At 40.0% G+C, this 24,316-nt stretch overlaps 1 protein-coding gene across 2 annotated transcripts in view; it reads left to right on the top strand.

Annotated features, from left to right (window-relative positions):
* SLC25A53 (solute carrier family 25 member 53) overlaps window positions 1-24,316 on the top strand; it is a 59,325-nt gene that overhangs the window by 20,011 nt on the left and 14,998 nt on the right. The window contains exons 2-3 of one of the 2 annotated variants that reach the window (XR_009734930.1): window positions 6,943-7,176; window positions 9,782-21,759. The gene's annotated coding sequence lies outside the window, so the exon portion shown is untranslated. Of the gene's footprint in view, window positions 1-6,942; window positions 7,177-9,781; window positions 21,760-24,316 lie in introns of those variants that run through there. The other variant, XM_061409295.1, reaches the window with a different exon arrangement.

Below are 24,316 nucleotides of genomic sequence, written 5' to 3'. Positions count from 1 at the left end.
TTTCTCCTGCTCTGCCCTGGATGAAACTAAAAGAGTAAGGGGGAGAAGCAAAACTACCCTTTTTTGAAACAGCAGGCACTATATCAGAAATGTTATATAGTCACATTGTTGAATGGCAACAGAACCTTGAGAGATTAATTTTGTCATTTATTTTGTCCGTTATCTTGCTTCAGCAGTTATTAACATAGGCGCTGCCAGTCTTATTTCTGCGATACCTCCCACCCAACACCACTGAATTATTTTCAGGCAAATCCCAGATGATTTTTCATTGCATAATTTCATTTTAAAATGCTTCCTTACATTTCTCTAAAAAAAATTTAAACATCACAGTATCATTATAACACTTTTAAAACCCCCAAGAAATAATACCCTAATATTATCAAATAGATACCTTCTGTTCAAATTTACCTAGATGTCTAATTTTAAAAACTGCATTTGGTTAATTCAAATCAGGATTCCAACAGAGTTCATACATTTAATTCTTTTGATATGTGAGCTATGAGCCATTTTACGTAGAGGGAAACTGAGGATCAAGAGATAATCTGTTGAGTATTCAAAAACAATTCTCTATTGAATCAGACCTGGTACCAGTTGTTGGGGATGCAAAGATAAACACCCAAGTCTCTGCTTCAAGGAACTCAGTCTTATGCTCCTATGATGCTCTGTGAATATATCTGTTGCAAGACTTAGTATTTTATTAGTGTGTGGTTTTTTCTCTCATACCAGATAAGTGGCAGAAGGCAGGGACCAGTTTGTATTCTTAATACCAAGTATAGTCCTTGGTACATAGTAGGTGTTTAACAACTATGGGGAAAGGAATAATTTCGTCAGAGTGGGCAGGGGAAACCAGTGAAGAGTTTCAAGCAGGGCAGCAGCACGTTAAGACTATCACTGTAGGTTGGTGGCACATGTCATCATTTGGATTGAAGGCATGAGAGACTGGAGGCAGAGAAGGGACCTTTGCTGGAGAGCCAGACTAAAGCAATGGTGGTGAGTATGGAGAGGAGAAGACAGATTGGAGAGTTACTGGGGATATGAGTTTGGCAGTATTTGTTAATTTGTTAGATGTAGAGAATGAGTGTTTCTGGCTTTGATGATGGTGGTGCCACAAATAGATTCAGTGCAAAGAGGAGAAGCGAGTTTGGGGTGGAAGATGAGTTCCATTTTGGAGATGCTAAGTTGTGTCTGTGTGATCTTCAGGAGAATGTGGGAGACCAGAGCCCAGGTCGGAGGTCAGGAAAGGAGATCAGGGGAACACAGCATGAAGGTAGAGCTTGAAAGCCTGATGGTGGATGCCCTCACTGGCAAGAAGACATGCAGGGAGTGGACTCAGGAGGGAACTCTGACACTTACCAAGGGAGTGGAGAATGAGAAGCCCATGAGAAGGATGAAAAAGGAACAGCCAGGGAGATTGGAAGAAAATCAGGAGAGTGTGTGGTGCCACAGAAGCCAAAAGAGGAAAAAGTTCAGGAGAGAGGGAGTGGGAGTGGTTGACACTCTTGAGGTAGGTCAAGAGGTGGTGACAGAAGACAGCTCAGTGCTGTGGTCAGAGTGTGGTCAGTCGTGAAGGAGTGGCAGGTGGTGGGCATCAAAAGGCCAGTTGGTCCCTCATCCAAAAGGGCCTTGGTCACCCACCTATGGAGTTAAGCCTTCATTCTGTAGATAATGGAGAGTCATCAAGAGGTTTCAAAAAGGAGTGACCTGGTCAGATTGGAGTGTTCCAGAAAAATCAGGCTGAGGCAGGATGCTGCATAGGATGTTGTGGAGGAATAGGATCTTTAGCAGGTAAAATTGGCGGGCACTGAAAATGGTAGCTAACACTCAGTGAGCCCTTATTATGAGCCAGGCACTACTCTCAGTGCTTATATGAATTATCTCACATCATTCTCACAACCCATCTATGGGGTAGATAACGTTGTTGACCTCATTTTATGCCTGAGGAAGCTGAGGTACAGAGAGAGAAAACAATTTGCAGGTGGTCAGAGAGCTGGTAAATGACAGAGCCTAGATCAGAGCCTAGATTCAAGTCCAGGTGGTTGGTTCTAATCCACTCTAACCTGTTTCACTGCATGCCACTCTTCTAGATTTTGTTTTGCCTTGATTAGATGTGAGGAGTGAGGGGGTTAGGATTAGGTTCAGCTATGAGCTATCAGGCATCCAAAATAAGAACAGATTAAACAGGGTAGAGGGTTTCTGTGGTGGCTCAGTGGTAAAGAATCTGCCTGCCAAACAGGAGACATGAGTTTGACCCTTGGGTCAGGAAGATCCCCTGGAGAAGGAAATATTCTTCCTTCAGCACATACTCCTCAATATTCTTGACTGGGAAATCTCATGGACAGAGGAGCCTGGTGGGCTACAGTCCATGGGGTTGCAAAGAGTTGGACACGACTGAGCAACTAAACAACAAACAGGATAGAAATTCATTTCTCTTTCATTAAAGAAAGAAATTAATCAAAACCTAAAAGGCTTAATGGCCAGTCATCTCCACAATATGGCACTTGACTCCATGGTACCCGATAGAGCTCCAGCCATCATGTTCATGCTGTAAGCAGCAAAATGCCGGGTGGAGGGAAAGAAAACAGATATTGGGGCCAACTGGCAGTCTGCTATAAGAGAAATTCCAGAACTCTGCCATGGGTAATTGCAAGGAGGATGGGGTTACCAGCAGTGGAGGTAGAGAATACAGGAAACCTGTTAGGCCTTTATTATTTTTGTTTGCCCAAGGTCTTTCCCCTCCCTTGGAAGCAAAACCCTCTGTTTTAGGGGAGTACTGCTCCTCTCCTGACCAGCAATGCCTGTTTTAGTTTGGGCTTCCAATCCAAGTACCCTATCATCTCCCTAGTCACAGTTGATCTGATGGGTTAATATACAGGCATGTGATGTAAATCAGAACAATCTGAATCCTTCTCTTCACCAACTTAAATGGGGGAAAATACTGTGTCCCACTTTTGTGGGACAGCTTGTAGATGTGTGGCCAGAAACCATTGGCCCTTTTACAACTACAAGGAAGAAGCATGTCTTTAGAGAATGCAATCAGCATGTAGAATGAACTGTAAACTCCTATTGGTGTTCAAGCCTCTGGTCTTGTCCTTGAGACTCATCTACAATCTTGCCCTTAGAGACTTCTGATAAATTCCCTCTTGTGCTCAAGTTAAAGCTGTATTTCTGTCAACTTGCAATCAGTAAAATCCTGATTAAAGCTGTGTTCTAAAAGTTAACTCTCGAATCAGTGTGGATATGCTTAAGGTGTGTGTGTGTATTTGGGGGTGGTGGTCATAGTAAATAGCAACCAGAAGCAGGAAGATAATTTATGAGGCTGTTTTAATAGTCTACACGAAGAACAATGAAAATCTGAACTAAGGTGATATCAGTGGGTACTGTAGTTCCTGGCCGGGTTTACCATGTCTTTTCTAGACCTTGAATCAGTTGCGCGTATCTGCATATTGATCATCTCTACCCGGATGGATGGCATCACCAACCACTGGTTGGATGGCATCACTGACTCAATGGACATAAGTTTGAGCAAGCTCTGAGGGTTGGTGACGGACAGGGAAGCCTGGCGTGCTGTATGTAGTCCATGGGGTCTCAAAGAGACACAACTGAACTGAACTGAACCTGGATGGAATGTAAAATGTCCCTGTTCATTATGAGGATATTTTCCTCTATATCTTTTGTTCTTCAGTTGCTGACTTGTGACCTACTCTTTGTGACACCATGGTCTGCAGCACCCCAGGATTCCCTGTACTTCACTATCTCCCAGAGTTTGTGCAAACTCATGTCCATTGAATCAGTGATGCTATCCAACCGTCTTATCCTCTGTCGTTCCCTTCTCCTCCTGCCCTCAATGTTTCCCAGCATCAGAGTCTTTTCTAATGAGTTAGCTCTTCACATCGGAGAAGGCAATGGCACCCCACTCCAGTACTCTTGCCTGGAAAATCCCACGGATGGAGGAGCCTGGTAGGCTGCAGTCCATGGGGTTGCTGGGAGTCGGACACGACTGAGCGACTTCCCTTTCACTTTTCACTTTCATGCATTGGAGAAGGAAATGGAAACCCACTCCAGTGTTCTTGCCTGGAGAATCCCAGGGACAGGGGAGCCTGGTGGGCTGCTGTCTCTGGGGTCGCACAGAGTTGGACATGACTGAAGTGACTTAGCAGCAGCAGCAGCAGCAGCTCTTCACATCAGGTGGCCAAAGTATTGGAGCTTCAGCTTCAGCATCAGTCCTTCCAATGAATATTCAGGGTTGATTTCTTTTAGGATTGACTGGTTTGATCTCCTTGTAGTCCCAGAGGTTCTCAAGAGTCCTCTAAAACCACAGTTTAAAAGGATAAATTCTTCAGCACTCAACCTTCTTTATGGTCCATCTCCATCCATACATGACTACTGGAAAAACCATAGCTTTGACAATACAGACCTTGTTGGCAAAGTCATGTCTCTACTTTTTAATATACTGTCTGTTTTTCATAGCTTTTCTTCCAAGGAGCAAATATCTTTTAATCTCATGGCTGTAGTCACCATCTGCAGTGATTTTGGACCCCAAGAAAATAGTCTGTCTCTGTTTCTATTTTTTCCCATCCATTTGCCATGAAATGAGGGAACCGGATGCCATAATCTTCATTTTTTGAATGTTGAGATTTAAGCCAACTTTTTGCTCTCCTCTTCCACCTTCATCAAGAGGCTCTTTAGTTCCTCTTCACTTTCTGCCATTAGGGTGGTGTCATCTGCATATCTGAGGTTATTGATGTTTCTCCCGACAATCTTGATTCCAGCTTGTGCTTCATCCAGCCCAGCATTTTGCATGATGTCCTCTGCATAGAAGTTAAATAAGCAGGGTGACAATATACAGCCGTGGCATACTCCTTTCCCAATTTTAAACCAGTCTGTTGTTCCATGTCCAGTTCTAACTGTTGCTTCTTGACCTCCATACAGGTTTCTCAGAAGGTAGGTAAGGTGGTCTGGTATTCCCATCTCTTTAAGAATTTTCCATAGTTTGTTGTGATCCACAAAATCAAAGGGTTTAGCATAGCCAATGATGCAGAAGTAGATATTTTTATGGAATTCCCTTGCTTTTTATATGATCCAGTGGATGTTGGCAATTTGATCTCTGGTTCTTTTGCCTTTTCTAAATCTAGCTTGTACTCTGGAAGTTCTCAGTTCATGTACTGCTGAAGTGTAGCTTGAAGGATTTTGAGCATTACCTTGCTAGCATGTGAAATGAGTACAATTATGCAGTAGTTTGAGTATTCTTTGGCATTGCCCTTCTTTGGGATTGGAATGAAAACTGACCTTTTCCAGTCCTGTGGCCACTGCTGAGTTTTCCAAATTTGCTGGCATATCGAGTGCATCACTTTCAAAGCATCATCTTTTAGGATTTGAAATAGCTCAGCTGGAATTATATCACTTCCACTAGCTTTGTTCATAGTAAAAGCATCCTAAGTCTTCACACTCCAGGATGTCTGGCTTTAGGTGAGTGATCAAACCATCGTGGTTATCTGGGTTACTAAGACCATTTTTGTAGTTCTTCTGTGTATTCCTGCTACCTCTTCTAAATATTTTCTGCTTCTTTTAGATCCATATGGTTTCTGTCCTTTATTGTGCCCATCTTTGCATGAATGTTCCCTTGGTATCTCTAATTTTCTTGAAGATATCTCTAGTCTTTCCCATTCTATTGTTTTCCTCTACTTCCTTGCATTGTTCATTTAAGGCTTTCTTATCTCTCCTTGCTATTCTCTGGAATTCTGCATTCAGATGCGTATATCTTTTCTTTTTGCCTTTGCCTTTCATTTCTTTTTTCAGCTATTTGAAAGGCCTCCTTTGACAACCATTTAGCCTTTTTGCATTTCTTTTTCTTGGGGATGGTTTTGATCACCACCTCCTATACAGTGTTACAAACCTCCATCCATAGTTCTTTAGGTACTCTGTCTATCAGATCTAATCCCTTGAGTCTGTTTGTCCTTGAACATATGTGTAATATCTGCTTAAAAACTCCTCTGCCTTAATTCTAACATCTAGATCTCTAGGGGCTGGTTTTCACTGATTATCTTTTTTTCTTCAGTATGGGTAATGTTTATCTGTTTACAATATGCTCAGTCATTTGAATTTCTTGGAGGACATGTTGTAGAGAATCTGGATTCCATTGTGTCCCTCGGAAGAGTATTGATTTTTTTGTTTTAGCAGGTAGTTAGCTTGACAGAACTCAGATTCTATACTCAATTTCCCCTGCAGTAAGTAGCAGCCAAAATTTCTATTTAGTTCTTTTAGTTTGAACTGTTGGGAAACTGCCCTGTGAGTACATGGCCAAGTTTGAGGAATCTGTGGGACATTCAGTCTGAGTACGTATAAGTCTGGATTAGTGGAGAGAGAGCTGGGATGGAGATGTATAATGCAGAATCTCTGGTGGCTAAATGATAGATGAGTCCATGGGTGTAGATGATATAACCAGATAACAGAGTAAGAAAATGATTGATAACAAGGCCCAGTAGTTAAAGGAGAACCATAAGAAATGAGTCACTTTAGGAGACTAAGAAACAGCCAGAAAAATTCAAGGCACACAAGGAGAGGTGGTATACAAAAAACAGGGGAGGAGAATTTCATGAATGAGTTAGTGGTCAGTAGATTCCAGTTTAGCAGAAAAAGCAAGCAAAGCAAGTACTAAGCAGGCATTGGATTTAACAACTAAGAGGTCTTCACCTCAGGGATCACAGTTTCAGTGGCATGGGGCATTGCTACATGGCAGTTTGAGGAGTGTGAGTGTGTGGTAGACTTCATCCTATGTTCCCTGTTAACAGTTCCTGTCAGTAATCATACCTCTGTCTAGTCACCTGGTCTTGAATCTGGTGAGCTCTGTATATAAGTTTAACTGATAGAATGCAAGAAGTGATGCTGCTTGACTTACAAGGTTGGGTCATAAGAAACCTTACTACTTTCACTTTGGTCTTTTAGGGCTATGAGCAATCATTTAAGAACTTTCATCACCCTGTTAGAGAGACCACATGGAGAGATTTCAAGACAACATGGACAGAGCATGAAGCCTAGCTGCACCCAGCGTTCCAGAAATCTCTACCAAGGCACCAGCCATAAAGGAAACCATCCTGGCTCCACCAGATCAACTTAGCCACCAGTTGGACATCACTAGGTGACTCCAGTAGATGCCATATGGAGCAGGAAAATTGTCCAGTAAGACTTGCTCAAATTTCTCATCCACCCAATCATGACAATAATAGAATGCTTATTGTTTTCATTCCTGTGTTTGGGGGTGGTTTATTAAACAGCCGTGTATAACTGGAACATTGGACATTGAATCCCTGATAGCTCAGTTGGTAAAGGATCTGCCTGCAATGCAGGCGATCCTGGTTCGATTCCTGGGTCAGGAAGATCCACTGGAGGAGGAATAGGATACCCACTCCAGTATTCTTGGGCTTCCCTTGTGGCTCAGCTGGTAAAAAATCCACCTGCAATGGGGGATATCTGGGTTCTGTCCCTGGGTTGAGAAGATTGCCTGGAGAAGGAAATGCCTACCCACTCCAGTATTCTGGCCTGAAGAATTCCATGGACTGTATAGTCCATGGGGTCACAAAGAGTCAGACATGACTGAGCAACTTTCACTTCACTTCACTTGGGTATTGAAATAATAAAGATTGTAAATGCATGTTATACTTCCAGTAAGCTTGGAGAGGGAAAGATCAGATGGCAGCTAGAAAGTCTCATAAGATTGTGGGCAGATTTTTTTTAAGGTGGTAGATACTTGAGAATGTTTGCATGTTTTGGTGGAGGGATCTAGGAGATGGAGGAAGCTGAAGATACAGAAGAGAGGGGCTATCTCACATTGATGTGTGAGATTTTGAGAAGGGCAGGGATGAGATCCAAAACTCAAGTAGAGGAGCTGATGTTAGGCATAAGGGAAGTGGGGCACTTTAGTCTCTAAAATAAGAGATGTCTGCCCTCTTCTGGATGTTTAAAAATGTCAGACTTTCTTATTACTGTAATTAAGAGAATATATGAAGGTTAGTTAGACAGTAATGGATCTCCCAAGCACTGATGACTGTGGCACTTCTTTGGCTTATTCACTTAATCCGGACCAGGAAATGACTAGAATTTCCATCCTTAGTTCTATTTTTCCTGTTAACTAAGAGTTTGTTCTGTCTAATGAGAATGTTGTGAGTAGAAATAGGTATTGGGCTTGAGGATGGTAATGAAGATTTAGAAGAGTTGTTTTGAGAAGTGAGAGCAGAAACTGACTAAAATTTTGTGGATTTTGTGCCTGGTGGATTTCCATGCATTATTGGATTGAAAACCACAAAAATGAGAGAGCGCTGATCATTATACCTATGATATTTTCTTTAAGGATACACACACTGCATCCCACTAGGCTCCTTTGTCCATTGGATTCTCCAGGCAAGAATACTAGAGTGGATTGCCATGCCCTCCTCCATGGTATCTTCCCTACCCAGGAATTGAACCTGAATCTCCTGTGTCTCCTGTGTTGGCAGGCAGTCTTTATCACTGAGCCACCTGGGAAGCCTGATATTTTAAAGTCATGGCATAAAGAGAAAAGACTATCCTTGCATGGAATCAGAGCTGATGTCTTAGGTCAAGGTTTGGTGAGAGTATTGGTCAGAGAGGTTAAAGTGATTAATTATAAGATATAAAGTAAAAAATAAGGAAATGATAAGCCATACTGGGAGAAAAATGAATGGATCAAGGAGGTCTTGATAAGGTTGAAGAATTAGTGCAGTGTGAATAAGAGAGAGAATGAGCTGGAGAGACAGAAGTAGACTAAACTGTTTCAAGGATAAAGAATTCTAGATGATCACAAAGTTCAGGGTATGAACATGGAAGAAAGTCGTTGGAGACAGACAAGAAAATCAAGAGAATGAGAGGCCAGGGTACTGCATGAGTGAAAACATGGAACTTGAAATTACTTTAGGTAATGGAAAAACTTGAGGATGGAAAAGAAAACATTAATTGGGATGCCATATGCCTCAGTCAAGGTAAGGGAGTGAACAGAGTTCAGAAGCTGACATAATAAGAAGACTGTGATGTGGTTTACAGAGAAAAATGCATGTATTAGATAAGTTTCCTTCAGGCATGAGTTATGGTGATGTTGGCTGTGAGTTCAATTTCTTGATTTAACAATAAGGTAAATCAAGACAAGGGAAGAGGAAATTTGCTGACCTATATGTGACACCATCCAGAAATCACTAAAACACTATCTGTTGTGTGCAATGAAACTATGGAAAAGATGGATAACTAGCTAAATTTGTGGATTCATAAGATGGCAATCAAACTTTACAAAGCATTATAAACAACATTGTTTTGAGGCTGAGAGCCAAAGAAATTTAAGTTCTTGTTACTCAGGTCAGGAAAATGTTAGACCCTTCTCAGTATGATAAAGGAATAGTGCATATATAATTCATTATTTTAAGAACTATAAAATGAGATGTCTTTAAACAGAAACACAAATGTACCTATGGCTAATTCTTGTTCATGATTGACAGTAAACCACAAAATTCTGTAAAGCAATTATCCTTCAATTTAAATAAATAAAGTGGCAAAAAAAGATTATATGTTGATTGGTTGATGAGAATGTGACCAGGGGTTTGCAGGAACGTCACTCTGTATGTCCACTAGGAGCGGTGGCTCAGTATTTGCTAGTTCACTGCTCAAGGTAATTTTATTGGATATAACTACCCCATATAATGAGAATTGATGTGTGTGTGTGTGTTGAAGTATTTTAATGCAAATTTCAGACATCCTAACATTTCCTTTGTAAATATTTCAGTATGTGTCTCCAGCACAGTGATTCTCCAAGTGTGGTCTGAGGACCCTGGAGACACCTGACACCTGAAATCCATTCAAAGTGCCTGGGAACTCGTCCTTTTTCCCACTACATATCTCCATAAGGTTAAATTTTCTTCATATATGTCAAACAAAATAACCACAACGATACCACAGTGATGAAGCAAGTAAGAGTCTAGCTGTCTTATATTAAGGCAAACATTACAGAGCTTTTCAAAAAAGAAAACATTTCTAAATTTTTTTTTATTTTGGAAAATAGTTATTTTAATAAAATGTATTGTTTATGTTAACATGTAGTGGATTTATTGTTATTTTAATGAATTAATAAATATTTTTAGATATTTTCAGTTTTTATTTTGAATATAGTAAATATTAGTAGATCTGTAACCTACATAAATGAAAGGCTTATGGTCCAAGAAAATAGTAGTGATCTCTTTTTACTGTGTTCACATTTTAAACTATATTATAAAAAAGCTGTCAGAATTTTTAAAAAGAAGCACTAGTGTACTTCCTTTGAACACGTTTGTAAAACTTGCCAGAAGGAAGAGAAAGTTTTAAACTACTCCAGCTATGCATGAAAAGGAACTAGCACAGAATGATTCTAGTAATTAAAGTCACCAAGGCTACTTTCTGAAACTCTGGAAATCCCATAACAACTTTTTAAAAAACCTTTTTTGTTTTTAAATAATTATGACCTCACAGGAAGTTGCAAAAGCAGTGCTTAGAGATCCATGTGCTTGTCATCAGATTTCCCCAATGATGGTATCTTATGTAACTGTAAAATGTCAAGTCCAAGAAATTGATATTGGTACAGTATTGTTAATTAGATTATAGACCTTATTCGGTTGTTGTCACTTTTTACATACTTTAATTTTTGTGCATGCATGTAGCTCTATCCAGTTTTACCCCATGTATAGATTTGTATAACCACCACCACAGTCAATATATAAAACTGTTCAGTTATCTCAGTTATTCCCTGGTGGCACAGACAGTAAAGAATTTGCCTGCAATGTAGGAGACCCGGGTAAGATCCCTGGATCAGGAAGATACGCTGGAGAAGGGAATGACAACCCACTTCAGCCTGGAGAATTTCATGGCAGAGGAGCCTGGCAGGCTACAGTCATGGGGTCTCAAAGGGTCAAATAGGACTGAGTGACTAACACTTCCAGTTATCCCAAAAGTGCTCCCTTGTGCTACCCCTTTATATTCTCAGCCCCCAGCTCCATCTTTATACCCTGGCAACAGTTAATCTCTTCTCAGTCTCTATAGTTTGGCATTTATATAAATGGAATCCTATAATATGTAACCTTTGGGGATTGACTTTTTTCACTGAGTGAAATGCCCTTGGAGGTCCATCCTAGTCACTATATTAATAGTTTGTTTCTTTTTATTGCTGAGTAGTATTCCACTGGATGGATATACCAGAGTTTATTTATCCAGTCGCTAATTGAAGGACATTTGGGTTGTTTCCTGCTTTTGCTATTATGAATAAAGCTGCTCTGATTATTCATATACAGGTTTTTTTAATCTTTTATTTTTAATTGGAGGGTAGTTACTTTACAATATTATGATGGTTTCTGCCATACATCAACATGAATCAGCCATAGCTATGTATATGTCCCCTCTGTCTTTCACCTCTCTCCCACCTCCCTCCCCACGCCACCCCTCTAGGTTGTCACAGAGCACCTGATTTAAGCTCCCTGCATCATACAGCAAAATCCCACTGGCTATCTATTTTACATATGGTAATGTATATGTTTCAATGCTACTTTCTCAAATCATCCCCCTTCTCTTTCCCTCACTGTGTCCAAAAGTCTATTCTCTATGTCTGCATCTCCATTGCTGCCCTGTAGATAGGTTTATCCATACCATATTTCTAGATTTCATATATATATGTATTAATACATGATATTTGTCTTTCTCTTCCTTACTTACTTCACTTTGCTTAATAGGTTCTAGGTTTATCCACCTCATTAGAACTGACTCAAGTGCGTTCTTTTTTATAGCTGAGTAATATTGCATCGTGTATACGCACCACAGCTTCTTCTCATTTCTCTGGGATAGATGCTCAAGAGTTTACTTGTGGGGTCATATGGTAAATGTGTGTTTAGTTTTATAAGAAACTGCTAGGATGATTCCTAGAGCCTTACTATTTTACATTCCTAGCAGTATTGTATACAAGATCCTATTTTCCACAGCTTTGCCAACATTTGGTATTACTATTTTATATTTTACCCATTCTAATGAGTACATAATTGTAGCTTATTGTGGTTTTTATTTGCATTACTCTAATTAGGTAATGATATTGAACATCTTTTCATGTGCTACTTTGCCATCCATATGTCTTCTTTGGTGAGATTCTGTTCATGTCTTTTGCTAATGTTCTCATTGTATCATTTTTTTTTATTAATTAATTTTATTTTATTTTTAAACTTTACATAATTGTATTAGTTTTGCCAAATATCAAAATGAATCCGCCACAGGTATACATGTGTTTTTTACTGTTGAGTTGTGAGAATTTGTTATATATTCTAGAAACCAATTATTTGATGGGTATAAGGTTTGCAGATATTTTCTCCAAATCTGTTGCTTGTCTTTTCATCCTCTTAACAGGCTGTATTACAGCACAAGAATTCTTAATTTTGGTGAAATCCAATTAATAATTTTTTTTCCTTTGTTGTTCAGTAACTAAGTCATGTCCAGCTCTTTGCCACCCCATGGACTGCAGCACTCCAGACTTCCCTGTACTTCACTGTCTCCCAGAGGTTGCTCAAACTCATATCCGTTGAGTCGATGATACATCCAACCATCTTATCCTCTGTCTTCCCCTTCTCCTCCTGTCCTCAATCATTCCCAGCATCAGGGTTCTTTTCCAGTGAGTCAGCCCTTTGCATCAGGTGGCCAAAGTGTTGGAGCTTCAGCTTTAACCTCAGTCCTTCCAATGGAATATTCAGGGTTGACTTCCTTTAGGATCAACTGGTTTGATCTCCTTGTAGTCCAGGGAACTCTCAAGAGTCTTCTCCAGCACCACAGTTCAAAAGCATCAATTCTTCGGTGCTCAGCCTTCTTTATGGTCCAACTCTCACATACATACATGACTACTGGAAAAGCTATACCTTGCTGTTCAGACATTTGTCGGCAGAGTGACGTCTCTGCTTTTTAGAACACTGTCTAGGTTTTCATAGCTTTTCTTCTGAGGACCAAACATCTTTTAATTTCATGGCTGCAGTCACCATTGGCAGTGATTTTGGAGCCCAAGAAAGTAAATCTGCCACTGTTTCCATTTTTTCCCTATTTGCCATGAAGTGATGGGACCAGATGCCATGATCTTAGTTTTTTGAATGTTGACTTTTAAGCCAGCTTTTTCACTCTTCTCTTTGACCTTCATCAAGAGGCTCTTTAGTTCCACTTTGCTTTCTGCCGTTAAAGTGGTATCATCTGCATATCTGAGGTTATTGATATTTCTCCTGGCAGTCTTGATTCAAGCTTGTGCTTTGTCCAGCCTGGCATTTTGCATGATACACTCTGCATATAAGTTAAATAATCAGGGTGACAGGATACAGCTTTGATACACTCATTTCCCAATTTTGAATCAGTCCATTTTTCCATGTCCAGTTCTAACTGTTACTTCTTGACCTGCATACAGGTTTCTTAGGAGACAGGCAAGGTGGTCTGGTATTCCCATCTCTTTAAGAATTTTTTACAGTTTGTTGTGATGTATGTTATGGTTTTTGGTATCTAGTTCTTAGATCTTTTCAGCAAGATCGAGGTCCCAAAGATTTTCCTCATGTTTTCTGACTAAAAGTTTTAAAGTTTTATATTTTATACCTAAGTCCATGTTTCATTTTTTAGTTTATTTTTGTATCTTATGCAAGGTTCAGGTTGAAGGTTTTTTTTTTTCCCATTGTTCAAGCACCATTTTTAAAAAAGGTATTCTAATATTGAAATTTTTTACACCTTTGTCAAAAATCAGTTGGGTATATTTGTGTTGGTCTGTTTCTGGGTTCTTTCTTTGTTTCCTCTGACCTGTGTCTCTCATTCCTCTAATATCACACTGTCTCAATTTGCTATATCTATATAATAAATCTTATCATTAGGTAGAGTGATTCTTCTCAGTTTATTTTTTTTTTTCAGAATTGTTTTAGCTATCATAGTTACTTTGAATTTCCTCAAAAAGTTTAGAATAAGCTTCTCTATATCTATGAAAATCTTCCTGGGTATATGTGTGTGTACTCAGTCATATCCAACTCTTTGTGACCCCATGGACTGTAGTCTGCTAAACTCCTCTATCCATGACAGGCAAGGATACTGGAGTGGGTTGTCATTTCCTATTCCAGGGGACCTTCCCAACTCAGGGATTGAACCCACGTCTCCTGAGACTCCTGCATTGGCAGGAGGATTCTTTACCACTCAGCCAACTAGGAAGCCCTGTAAATGCTTTACAGGTATTTAATATTCTAGTGAGTGCACTGTTGTTGTTGTTTATTGATTAAGTTGTGTCTGACTCTTTGTGACCCCATGGACTGTAGCCCGCCAGGCTCCTCTGTCCATGGGATTTCCCAGGCAAGAATGCTGCAGTGGGTTTCCATTTCCTTCTCTAGGGGATCTTCATGACCCAGGGATGGAACCCACATCTCCTGCATTTCCTGCATTAGCAGGCAGATTCTTTACCGCTAAGCTACTTGTACTAATTGTTTTAAACCTAGAGATCACTTTGGGGAGAACTGATGTCTTTACTGTATTAAGTCTTCCAGTCAGTGAATGCTGCATGTCTCTCTGAAAGGTTGCTGCTGAACCACGAAAGATGCCAGGATACTTGGCCTCTGGAGGAGAAGAATTCAATCTGGGGCCAGAGACAAGGCTTGATCACTCAGAGCTTTTGTGTAATAAAGTTTTATTAAAGTATAAAGGAGATAGAGAAAGCTTCTGACATAGACATCAGAAGTGGGTAGAAAGAGTGCCCCGCTGCTAGCCTTTAGCTGGATATTATATAGCTACTAGCAGTCTGCTAATTAGAGAAAGGAAATGTCTCAAAACTCAGAGAATGTCACCAGGGCCCTCACCCACAACATGCATTGAGATAACATTGGCACCAGGTGAGTCATCCTGGACCATGAAACGATTGACATAAATCTTGAAGAAAGGCAGATTTCCAAACAAATATATACTTTCGTTAACATAGATTAGGGAAACAATGTATGCGTATAACATACTGGTTTGTCAAGTCAGTTCTGAGCCTTTAGGTGGAACCAAACTGAATACAGAGTCTAGGATAAATGCATAGTACATTAACATAGCTTAAGACAAACATTTCCATAAGAAAAATGCATTGGTTAGCTCAAGGTTTGAGAAAAGTTCAGGTAGAACCAGGTGTCATTATGGCAACACAGAATTTTAAGAGAAACCTCTTTTAAAATTTGTATAAAGAAGGGGGGAAATATAACACTAGTTTGTTTCCTCCTGCCATTTAAGAGAGAGAGAAAAAATGTCTGACACTTGCAGCTTATTTCCTCTGTTTGGAGACCCCTGGCCTTCCTATCTGTTATCCTCTCATCTCCATTCATTTAAATCTTTGCTTTTTTGCTTGCTTGCTTTCATCAGTTCAGCAGGAAGGGATATAGTTATAAAACTGCTAGGTTCTCGGTGGCTTCAGCTCTGTAAACCCTGCAGCCTTAGTTGCCTCGTTTGTGGTGACAGCTCCCTCATAACATCATGACGAGGATTTAAAGAGACATTGCAGGTGTAAGTCCTGCCTCTGACATGTTTATTTTCCTTCTTATTGATCCTGTTTTTAGCTTTTGGGCCTCTCACATCCTGTCTGTGAACCCACATGGCAATAATAGTGGGACTGACTTCCAAAGGGTTGTTGTGAGAAAGTAATGTGAGAATTGAAGTAAAACACTGAAGGGACTGCCAGATACAGAGTAAGGGCACCATGAGCAGTGGCTGTATTAATATTATATGAATGTAGGGAGGTAAAACTGTAATTTCTCCCTGATAGTTTCACTGAAAGAAACTGTTGACAGAAATCAAATATCTTGTCCAAAGACCTGCCAGCACAAGGCAGGTTGCAGGATCTTGCTGATGGTTTGGGAGAGTGTAGGAAGTTCATCTCAACACAGCAGACAACATGAAAGAAAATCTCAGAGCCAAGTGCCTGCTATGACCTGATTTTTATATGTTTGTTTTTGTATAAAAGCAGATCTGGAAGAACATAGACCAGACTAGACTGTGGGGAATCAGATTAGCTTTCACTTTTACTTTGTTCCTTTCTGTATTTGAAAGCTGTTTTATTTTAATTGAACATATGCTACACTGAACAATGTTAAGACAAATTATTTATTTAAAGGCCAGCCAATAAGTTAGCCAATCAGCAAATTACACAAATGAATCTCAGGGCAGTTTCACTCACACTTCTCTTCCATTCAGCTTCCTGCCTGGCTCTTGAGCTCCTGGCCTCCTTGGCTTAGCAGCTCCCATTTCCCAGAGTTCCTTCTGCAGAGAAGTAAAGCTGCTATCTTCGTCTAGATCCAGGCCATCTCAGCTGGGTCCTCACTCCCTTCCCCAGCTAAACAAGCATCCCTGCAGGTGTGTTCCTAAGCAAAGACAGTTCCTGTTCCAAGAGGAACTATTTGGTTAGCTCTTAAAGGATTTTTATTCTCACCCTTTTCTACATGGGTAAAGGAGCCTAAAGCTACTGAATTTAATAAAGTTCCCTGTGAAGAGGCTGAGAGGGAGGGCTTAGGTAATCCATCTACAAGACAGTTCAGAAAGTTTGGAGAGAAGTGTTTGATGCAGTTGTAATGGTATTCTGTGGCACAGTGCTTAAAATACACTGGGCACTCTTTCAGTTCAGTTCAGTTCAGTCGCTCAGTCATGTCCGACTCTACGCAACCCCATGAATCGCAGCACGCCAGGCCTCCCTGTCCATCACCAACTCCCGGAGTTCACTCAGACTCACGTCCATCGAGTCGGTGATGCCATCCAGCCATCTCATCCTCTGTCGTCCCCTTCTCCTGCCCACAATCCCTCCCAGCATCAGAGTCTTTTCCAATGAGTCAGCTCTTCACATGAGGTGGCCAAAGTACTGGAGTTTCAGCTTCAGCATCATTCCCTCCAAAGAAATCCCAGGGCTGATCTCCTTCAGAATGGACTGGTTGGATCTCCTTGCAGTCCAAGGGACTCTCAAGAGTCTTCTCCAACACCACAGTTCAAAAGCATCAATTCTTCAGTGCTCAGCCTTCTTCACAGTCCAACTCTCACATGCATACATGACCACAGGAAAACCATAGCCTTGACTAGACGGACCTTTGTTGGCAAAGTAATGTCTCTGCTTTTGAATATGCTATCTAGGTTGGTCATAACTTTCCTTCCAAGGAGTAAGTGTCTTTTAATTTCATGGCTGCAGTCATCATCTGCAGTGATTTTGGAGCCCCCCAAAAATAAAGTCTGACACTGTTTCCACTGTTTCCCCATCTATTTTGCATGAAATGATGGGACCAGATGCCGTGGTCTTTGTTTTCTGAATGTTGAGCTTTAAGCCAACTTTTTCACTCTCCACTTTCACTTTCATCAAGAGGCTTTCTAGTTCCTCTTCACTTTCTGCCATAAGGGTGGTGTCATCTGCATATCTGAGGTTATTGATATTTCTCCCGGCAATCTTGATTCCAGCTTGTGTTTCTTCCAGTCCAGCGTTTCTCATGATGTACTCTGCACATAAGTTAAATAAGCAGGGTGACAATATACAGCCTTGATGTACTCCTTTTCCTGTTTGGAACCAGTCTGTTGTTCCATGTCCAGTTCTAACTGTTGCTTCCTGACCTGCATACAGGTTTCTCAAGAGGCAGGTCAGGTGGTCTGGTATTCCCATCTCTTTCAGAATTTTCCACAGTTTATTGTGATCCACACAGTCAAAGGCTTTGGCATAGTCCATAAAGCAGAAATAGATGCTTTTCTGGAACTCTCTTGCTTTTTCCATGATCCAGTGGATGTTGGCAATTTGATCTCTGGTTCCTCTGCCTTTTCTAAAACCAGCTTGAACATCAGGCACTATTTAAAGCTTTGCAAATGCTCACACATTTAATTCTTACCACAACCCTTTGAGGGACTTCCTGTTATTTCTCCAGGTTACCAATGAGGAAGGTGAAGCACAGGGCACAAATTCATACAACTTATAACAAAAAGAGCCAGGGTTTCAAGACTGTGCAAATTATGTCCCCCCTCTCTTGATCAAACTGCCCAACCCCTCCATAGGGAACCTGACTGGCCATTTTTATACAAAGTGCAATATTCATATTGGAATCATGGTATCACTACTCAAAGAGCTCAGACAGTGCCCAATCACCCAGCCAGTACCCAACTCCCAAAAGCTAGATTCAAGAATATGGTTTAGTCAGTACAGTGTAGCAACATGTCCTGCTTGAAACTAAATTTCTGATTATCTTCTTTTTCATCCATATGTTATTGAGGGTAATTGCATTTTCACAAAAGGAGGATGTAGGATAGCCAAAAAAAAAAGCCAAAAAAATTTCTCATTCCAGAAAATGCAAGTGAGATCATCCTTTTTTTTAGTTGAGTACCTCAAGATGTGATATTTAGCTAAGATGATGGTAAAATGGTTGGAACTTGTGGATCTAGAAGTCTACAGAAACCTGTGATTGTCTTGAGGCTGCATTCTGCCATTGGTCTTCAGCCAGAGAAGTACCTGAAACTGCTGGAAATGAATAATTAAACATGTAGAACTGAATGATAATGAAAGATCTGAGTTTCAGCCAGGCTTGTAGAATACACCTCAAACAATACTCAAAAGCATATTTAAAGCCAAAGAGTGTATATTTTAAATGAAGACTGCAAAAGAGACTGAAAATATATGCAGCATATGTCCAATATAATAATTTAGTTAAGGTATAAGGGAACATCTGGTAAAGATAAGAGTAGAAATCAATGAAGTGGAAAACAAACAATAGAAAAGTCAGCTAAACCAAATTTGTCCAAAAGACTAGTAAACTTTTGGAAAAATCTACTGAGAATAAAGAGAAAATTTTAAAAAATGTATTCCAAATGCCACTAGATTGTACACTTAAAATGGGAGATTTTATGTTATATGAATTTTACCCCAGTAAAAAATATTCAGAACGGAAAAAGGGGAAATATAAGTATGGATAGAGTACAGAAGAATCATACCATTTGATATGATATTTAGTAAGTGCTGTAAAAATAACCCATTAAAAATATGAAGGATTATAGATGAATCAAGAGGCAAAAATGTTGATAATTCTTGAAGCTGGGTGATGGGAAATGGGGGTTCATTATACCATTTGATACACCTTTGTGTGTATTTGAAAAGCTCCATTAAAGAAGTTTAGATACAACTCCCCAAACTATTTGAAAGTTTAGGTAATTTTGTGATTTCTTAGAAAGCTGAGTGCTGAAGAATTGATGCTTTTGAACTGTGGTGTTGGAGAAGACTCTTGAGAGTCCCTTGGACTGCAAGGAGATCGGTCCTGGGTGTTCTTTGGAAGGAATGATGTTAAAGCTGAAACTCCAGTACTTTGGCCACCTCATGCAAAGAGTTGAGTCATTGGAAAAGACTTTGATGCTGGGAGGGATTGGGGACAGGAGGAGAAGGGGATGACAGAGGATGAGATGGCTGGATGGCATCACTGACTTGATGGACGTGAGTTTGAGTGAACTCCGGGAGTTGGTGATGGACAGGGAGGCCTGGAGTGCTGCCATTCGTGGGGTCACAAAGAGTTGGACACGACTGAGCAACTGAACTGAACTGAACTGAGAGCTAATTGGCCTTTAAATATTACATGTTAAAGTCTATAGTAGCTCAAGGTTAAAGAGTCTTAGGGGCACATTAAGAAATGAGGAAGGTTGATGATTAAGATTCCCAAAACATCACACTATTACTTCACCACCAACTAGTTAAAAGCAAGTCATTGAGCTGGAGGCCTTACCCCAAGTGTTGCCTTTAACCATTCTCTGCAAGCCACTGGGAAGTTCAGTCTTTGAGCACGAGCTGCCCGTTTTCCTTGCATGGTGCCCGGCAATAAACACTGTACTTTTATCACAGCCAGTGTTGGTAAATTGGCCTTGCTGAGTAAGTGAAGGGCACAGAGACTTGAGTTTGGTATCATTAGTTCTGTTTAAGTAATGTTTAAAAAAACAGTGTTGGAGATTCATATTTGAGTTGTAAAGTACCGGGGTCCAGCCCCAGTTGGATCCAGGGATTCCCTCAGGATGATGGCGTCAGCGATTTAGAATAGCAATAGCTTAATTAAGTATTAATTAGAGATATAAAGAGTGGTTAAATAGGGATAGCTCAGTGAGAAAATTCAGTGGAAAAAAGAGGCTGAATAACTTGGTTTACGTGGAAAACCAGTAAAACTCCGAGACAATGAGTTTGTATCACCTACGTAGGCCGCAGGCGTCCTTCCGTTCTCCCGAAGGAGAGAAGATACTAAGGCCTCCCCAGTCAGATCTTAGAAGCCCAGGCAAAATTAGTAGGCTTGACGAGCCTTCACGCTCCAGATGGGAATTCAGCCAGAAGGTGAGAGAAAGAACAACATGGGGAGACCAAGCTTCGGTGAGCAAGGCCTGTAGCTTTATTTTCAACAGGGGCTTTTATACCCTAAGTTGCACATAGAGGATAATAGGGGGTGTGAAATCACGCAAAGTCAGCAGTCTTTGATCCTTATCGAAACCAGGGTTTGTTTTTGTTTTTTTTTCTGCAAACTTATCATATACAAATGGTTTAGATGATTTACATCATCTTCTGGCCAGAAGGCCTGTTAACATTTTATGACTCTGACAAAGGTTTGTCAACCATTAGACTTATTTTCTCTAAGAGTAAGTATTTTAAAGTTTGGCGCCATCCTCCGAAGGTGTTAGATAAAGTTGCATTCCTACAGGGCAAAGGTGCAATGGGTTTACAACAAAGGAAAGAATTTATTACCTTAAGGGTCTAAAGTTGTTAACACCAAGGCCACTACTTATTTTTTCTACATACCAACTATATTAATTAATACACTTCCTAGGGTACAATACAGGGGATGTGGAAACTTGGCAGCAAGCATTGGCTCAACAATGAAATCTTCTACTAGTTCTATTCTGACAATTTCTAACTCTCTGAGAGACTCTATACTATTTGAATATCTTAAGCGCCCCATGCCTCTCGCGGTTGGGAGACTGTAAACAATCGTATGCATAGCTGTAGGAGTCCGGGTAAACCTGTCAGTCAAGTTAGAGAGCCATCTGAGGGGTTTGTGAACTAAAACACTTTTGTTACGCCCAGGAACTTTATTAACTGGAGCTGTAAGTTAACTCTTTTTCAGAGAGAGAGATGGTGGCAGGGGACAGCACCCCCCGTAAAGTCAGAGGTGTAGGTGAGAGCACAAAGCAGTAAAGTAGGCAGACTCTGGTTTTGGGGGTAGATGCTCGAGAATTTCCAGGGGGACTCCTGAGGCTCGATCCCGCCTTTGCGTATGTCGAGCCTCCTTCCTCATGACCTTTGCCACGGGCGGAGTTCCTCACGCTGGCTCCCAGCATCAAAGCTCTAAAGAAAAGCCATAAAATAATAATTAATCATAAGAGTAATAGCTATAACTATCATGAGAGTGGTTTCCTTTAGGGGAAAGTCAACAGGTTGAGATTTTACAGCGGCTCACAGGGATTTCAGGAGTTCCAGTAATGTTTTATTTCTTGATCTTTGTGGTGGTTTGCTGTACAGTAATTTATTAAGGTGTATATTTGCATTTTATGCTTTCTGTTTTTTTCCCTCTTAAATAAGAATGTTTTAGAACCTGGGGATAATATCAGGATCTATTTATTTATTTATTTATTCAGGGTTTATTATAAGAATGAAATGAAACCATGTTGAGCTCTTAGAATATGCGTGGTACTGTGTAAGACCTTAATTAGTAAATGTTAGCTATCTACAATAAAAGTTTGCTATTATTATTGTCTTATTATTTGTTGATAATATTTCTCAGCTTTCTGTTAGTCTTTTATTTCTGCCAATGCTGTCTTTTGTTATTGGCCTTTACTGTATAATTTCTTTCATCATTCCTAACCATAGAAAGTCTTCTGCAGTCCAGAGATTTAATAAATATTTATTTTCTTGCAGTTTTAAATGTTGCTTTTGAACATTTGATTCTGTTCATTCCCTTCATAACAACAATATATTATTAAAAATTAGTGTACACATGCATAAAATCTGCATTTATTTCTCAAATTTGTCTGGAATTCATATTTAATGTCATGGTAGAAAGTAAACAGATCTTTTTTCCAGTCAGGTCATTAAGTCCCCCCGGCACCACTAATTGAACAATTCATCTCTCCCCCACTGACTTCTGTGGCTTTCACCTCTTGCATATGTTAAATTTACAACCATTTGCACTTAAAACATAGAAATGGTATGTGACTACAACTGAAGGAGTGGGAGGGGATGTTGCCAGGCAGCTGCAACCTGGAGAGAAAGAGAAAGAAAGGTAGAAAAGTCTTTTTTTGTGTCAAAGAAAGGTTCCTTAAAGATTCCATCCCTGAAAAACAAATTATCCCTATCATATATAGTTTTGTATCCTGCTTTTTCATTCTTGTCTTAAGTATTTTATTTCATTAATATTCTGTATATGTCTTTGAACACATTTCTGATTTTGTCCAAAACATACATTTCAAGAAACAAATTTTTTTTTTCAAATAATCAGATACAAGTCAAAAGTCATGGCACATCACCTAAATCCTATTACCCATACTAAAAGCCCAATAGAAAAAAAAAAAAGAAAGAAAAACATAAAAAAAAAAAAAAAAAGATTCCATCCCTGAGTGTGACACACAAGCCACTTACTCTTATGATGTTTGGCTAATCACTTCCTGTGTGTAGACCTCAGTCTCCTCATGTGTCATGCACAGATAGTGACAGCATCTACATCTCTCAGGCACTACAGGATGGTGCCTGAGAGTTAACCTGAGTAAGCTTTGGAGTCAGCCAGCCAGGAGTGTCATCCGTGGTTCATCATGAACTAGCTGCATGATCCTAGGTCATTTCCTACCTTTCCAGCTTGTTTCCTCATCTGAAATATGTGGTGTGCATGCATGCTCAGTTGCTCAGTTGTGTCCAACTCATTGTGACCCCATGGACTGTAGTCTGCCAGGTTCCTCGTTGCCATTTCCTTCTCCAGAAATATGTGGCAGTTAATAGTAATTAAATTAATATTAATAGTAAATTAGAAATAGTAATAGCTACCCTCTGAGGTTTCTATGAAGATTAAAGAGCTATATTCCATTAAAGGGCTTAGAACAGGAGTTCCTGACATATAATATGCTTTTAGTAAGTCACAGTTGTGGTGATTTTAATTTCTGTCACTATTATTATGGAACAGTCAGGAAGAGAAAGAAGTTGCAGCAAAGAAGACTGAGAGGCATCAAAAAGATCTTAGAAGGGGAAACTATGAGACTGGGGTGTCAGAGAAGATCATATCTAGAAGGAGGGAGATAATGCAAAAGAAGGTATTTCAAAGGCTAACATCTCCTGACAAAAGACTCATTTCATCTCGCAGCATGGGGAGGGAGGTGGGAGGGGGGTTCAGGATTGGGAACATGTGTACATCCGTGGCGGATTCATGTTGATGTATGGCAAAACCAATACAATATTGTAAAGTAATTAGCCTCTAATTAAAATAAATAAATTTAAATTAAAAAAAAAAAGATTAGGGAGAAAGAAAGGAAGAAAACCCATAATCTTAATTGAAACCTATCAGACAAAAAATTATCTAAAAGCTTTCTTTTGGCTATTACCCTCAGTCTGATCTGAATGCCCATGTCTCCCATGTCTTCCAAACAGGGAAAATACATACGTCCTGCATAAAAGAAAAGCCAGTGTCATGTGAAATGAAATAAACTCACAGATTTGCATCGTTTTGTAGAAATAAAACCTAAGACAATTTCAGCTTTAAATGACATAGAAGAAGGTAAAGGCTGGAAGAAAAGGGGGATGAATTAGGGGTTATCAAAGAAGTGGTCTATACTGAATCCCCAAGCTAACTCCAGTGTAAAGGAGGGCACTGGTTGGTGTAGCATTTATTTATTTTTCTTTATACTCTGTCTGGTCCCAGAGAGAAATTATGACGGCATAAACTTAATTTGTGTAAATCAGTCAACAAGTGATTATGGAGTAAAATTGAGAAAAGGTGAGTAGAAAGAGGAGTGATATTTTAATCTTGGATAAATAGGGGGCAGATTCCTTCTAAGGGCCGCTTTAGAGGATAGGATGGAGACTATAAGCCTATAAGAGTCTGAGAATGTTGGGCTCCCCTGTGGCTTTGGGGGCCTGATTGGAGCTATATCCTGCCCTGTGGTGGGGGAGGGGTCCCCTGTATTTTCTCATGCCCTGGCATCCAGATTGTTTTTCATCTTTCCCCAGTGATTTCAATTTCTTGGGTCAGAGGGAGGTTTGCTGGGAGTTCTTGAGCTTCTGGTGTCCCCTAGCATGTAGCTAGGGTGAAGCCAGGGTCAT

The sequence above is a fragment of the Bos javanicus genome, chromosome X (genome assembly GCF_032452875.1).
Source record: "Bos javanicus breed banteng chromosome X, ARS-OSU_banteng_1.0, whole genome shotgun sequence".
Lineage (NCBI taxonomy): Eukaryota > Metazoa > Chordata > Mammalia > Artiodactyla > Bovidae > Bos > Bos javanicus.
Note: the sequence above shows the minus strand (reverse complement) of the source record. Positions and strands in the feature narration are given on the sequence as shown.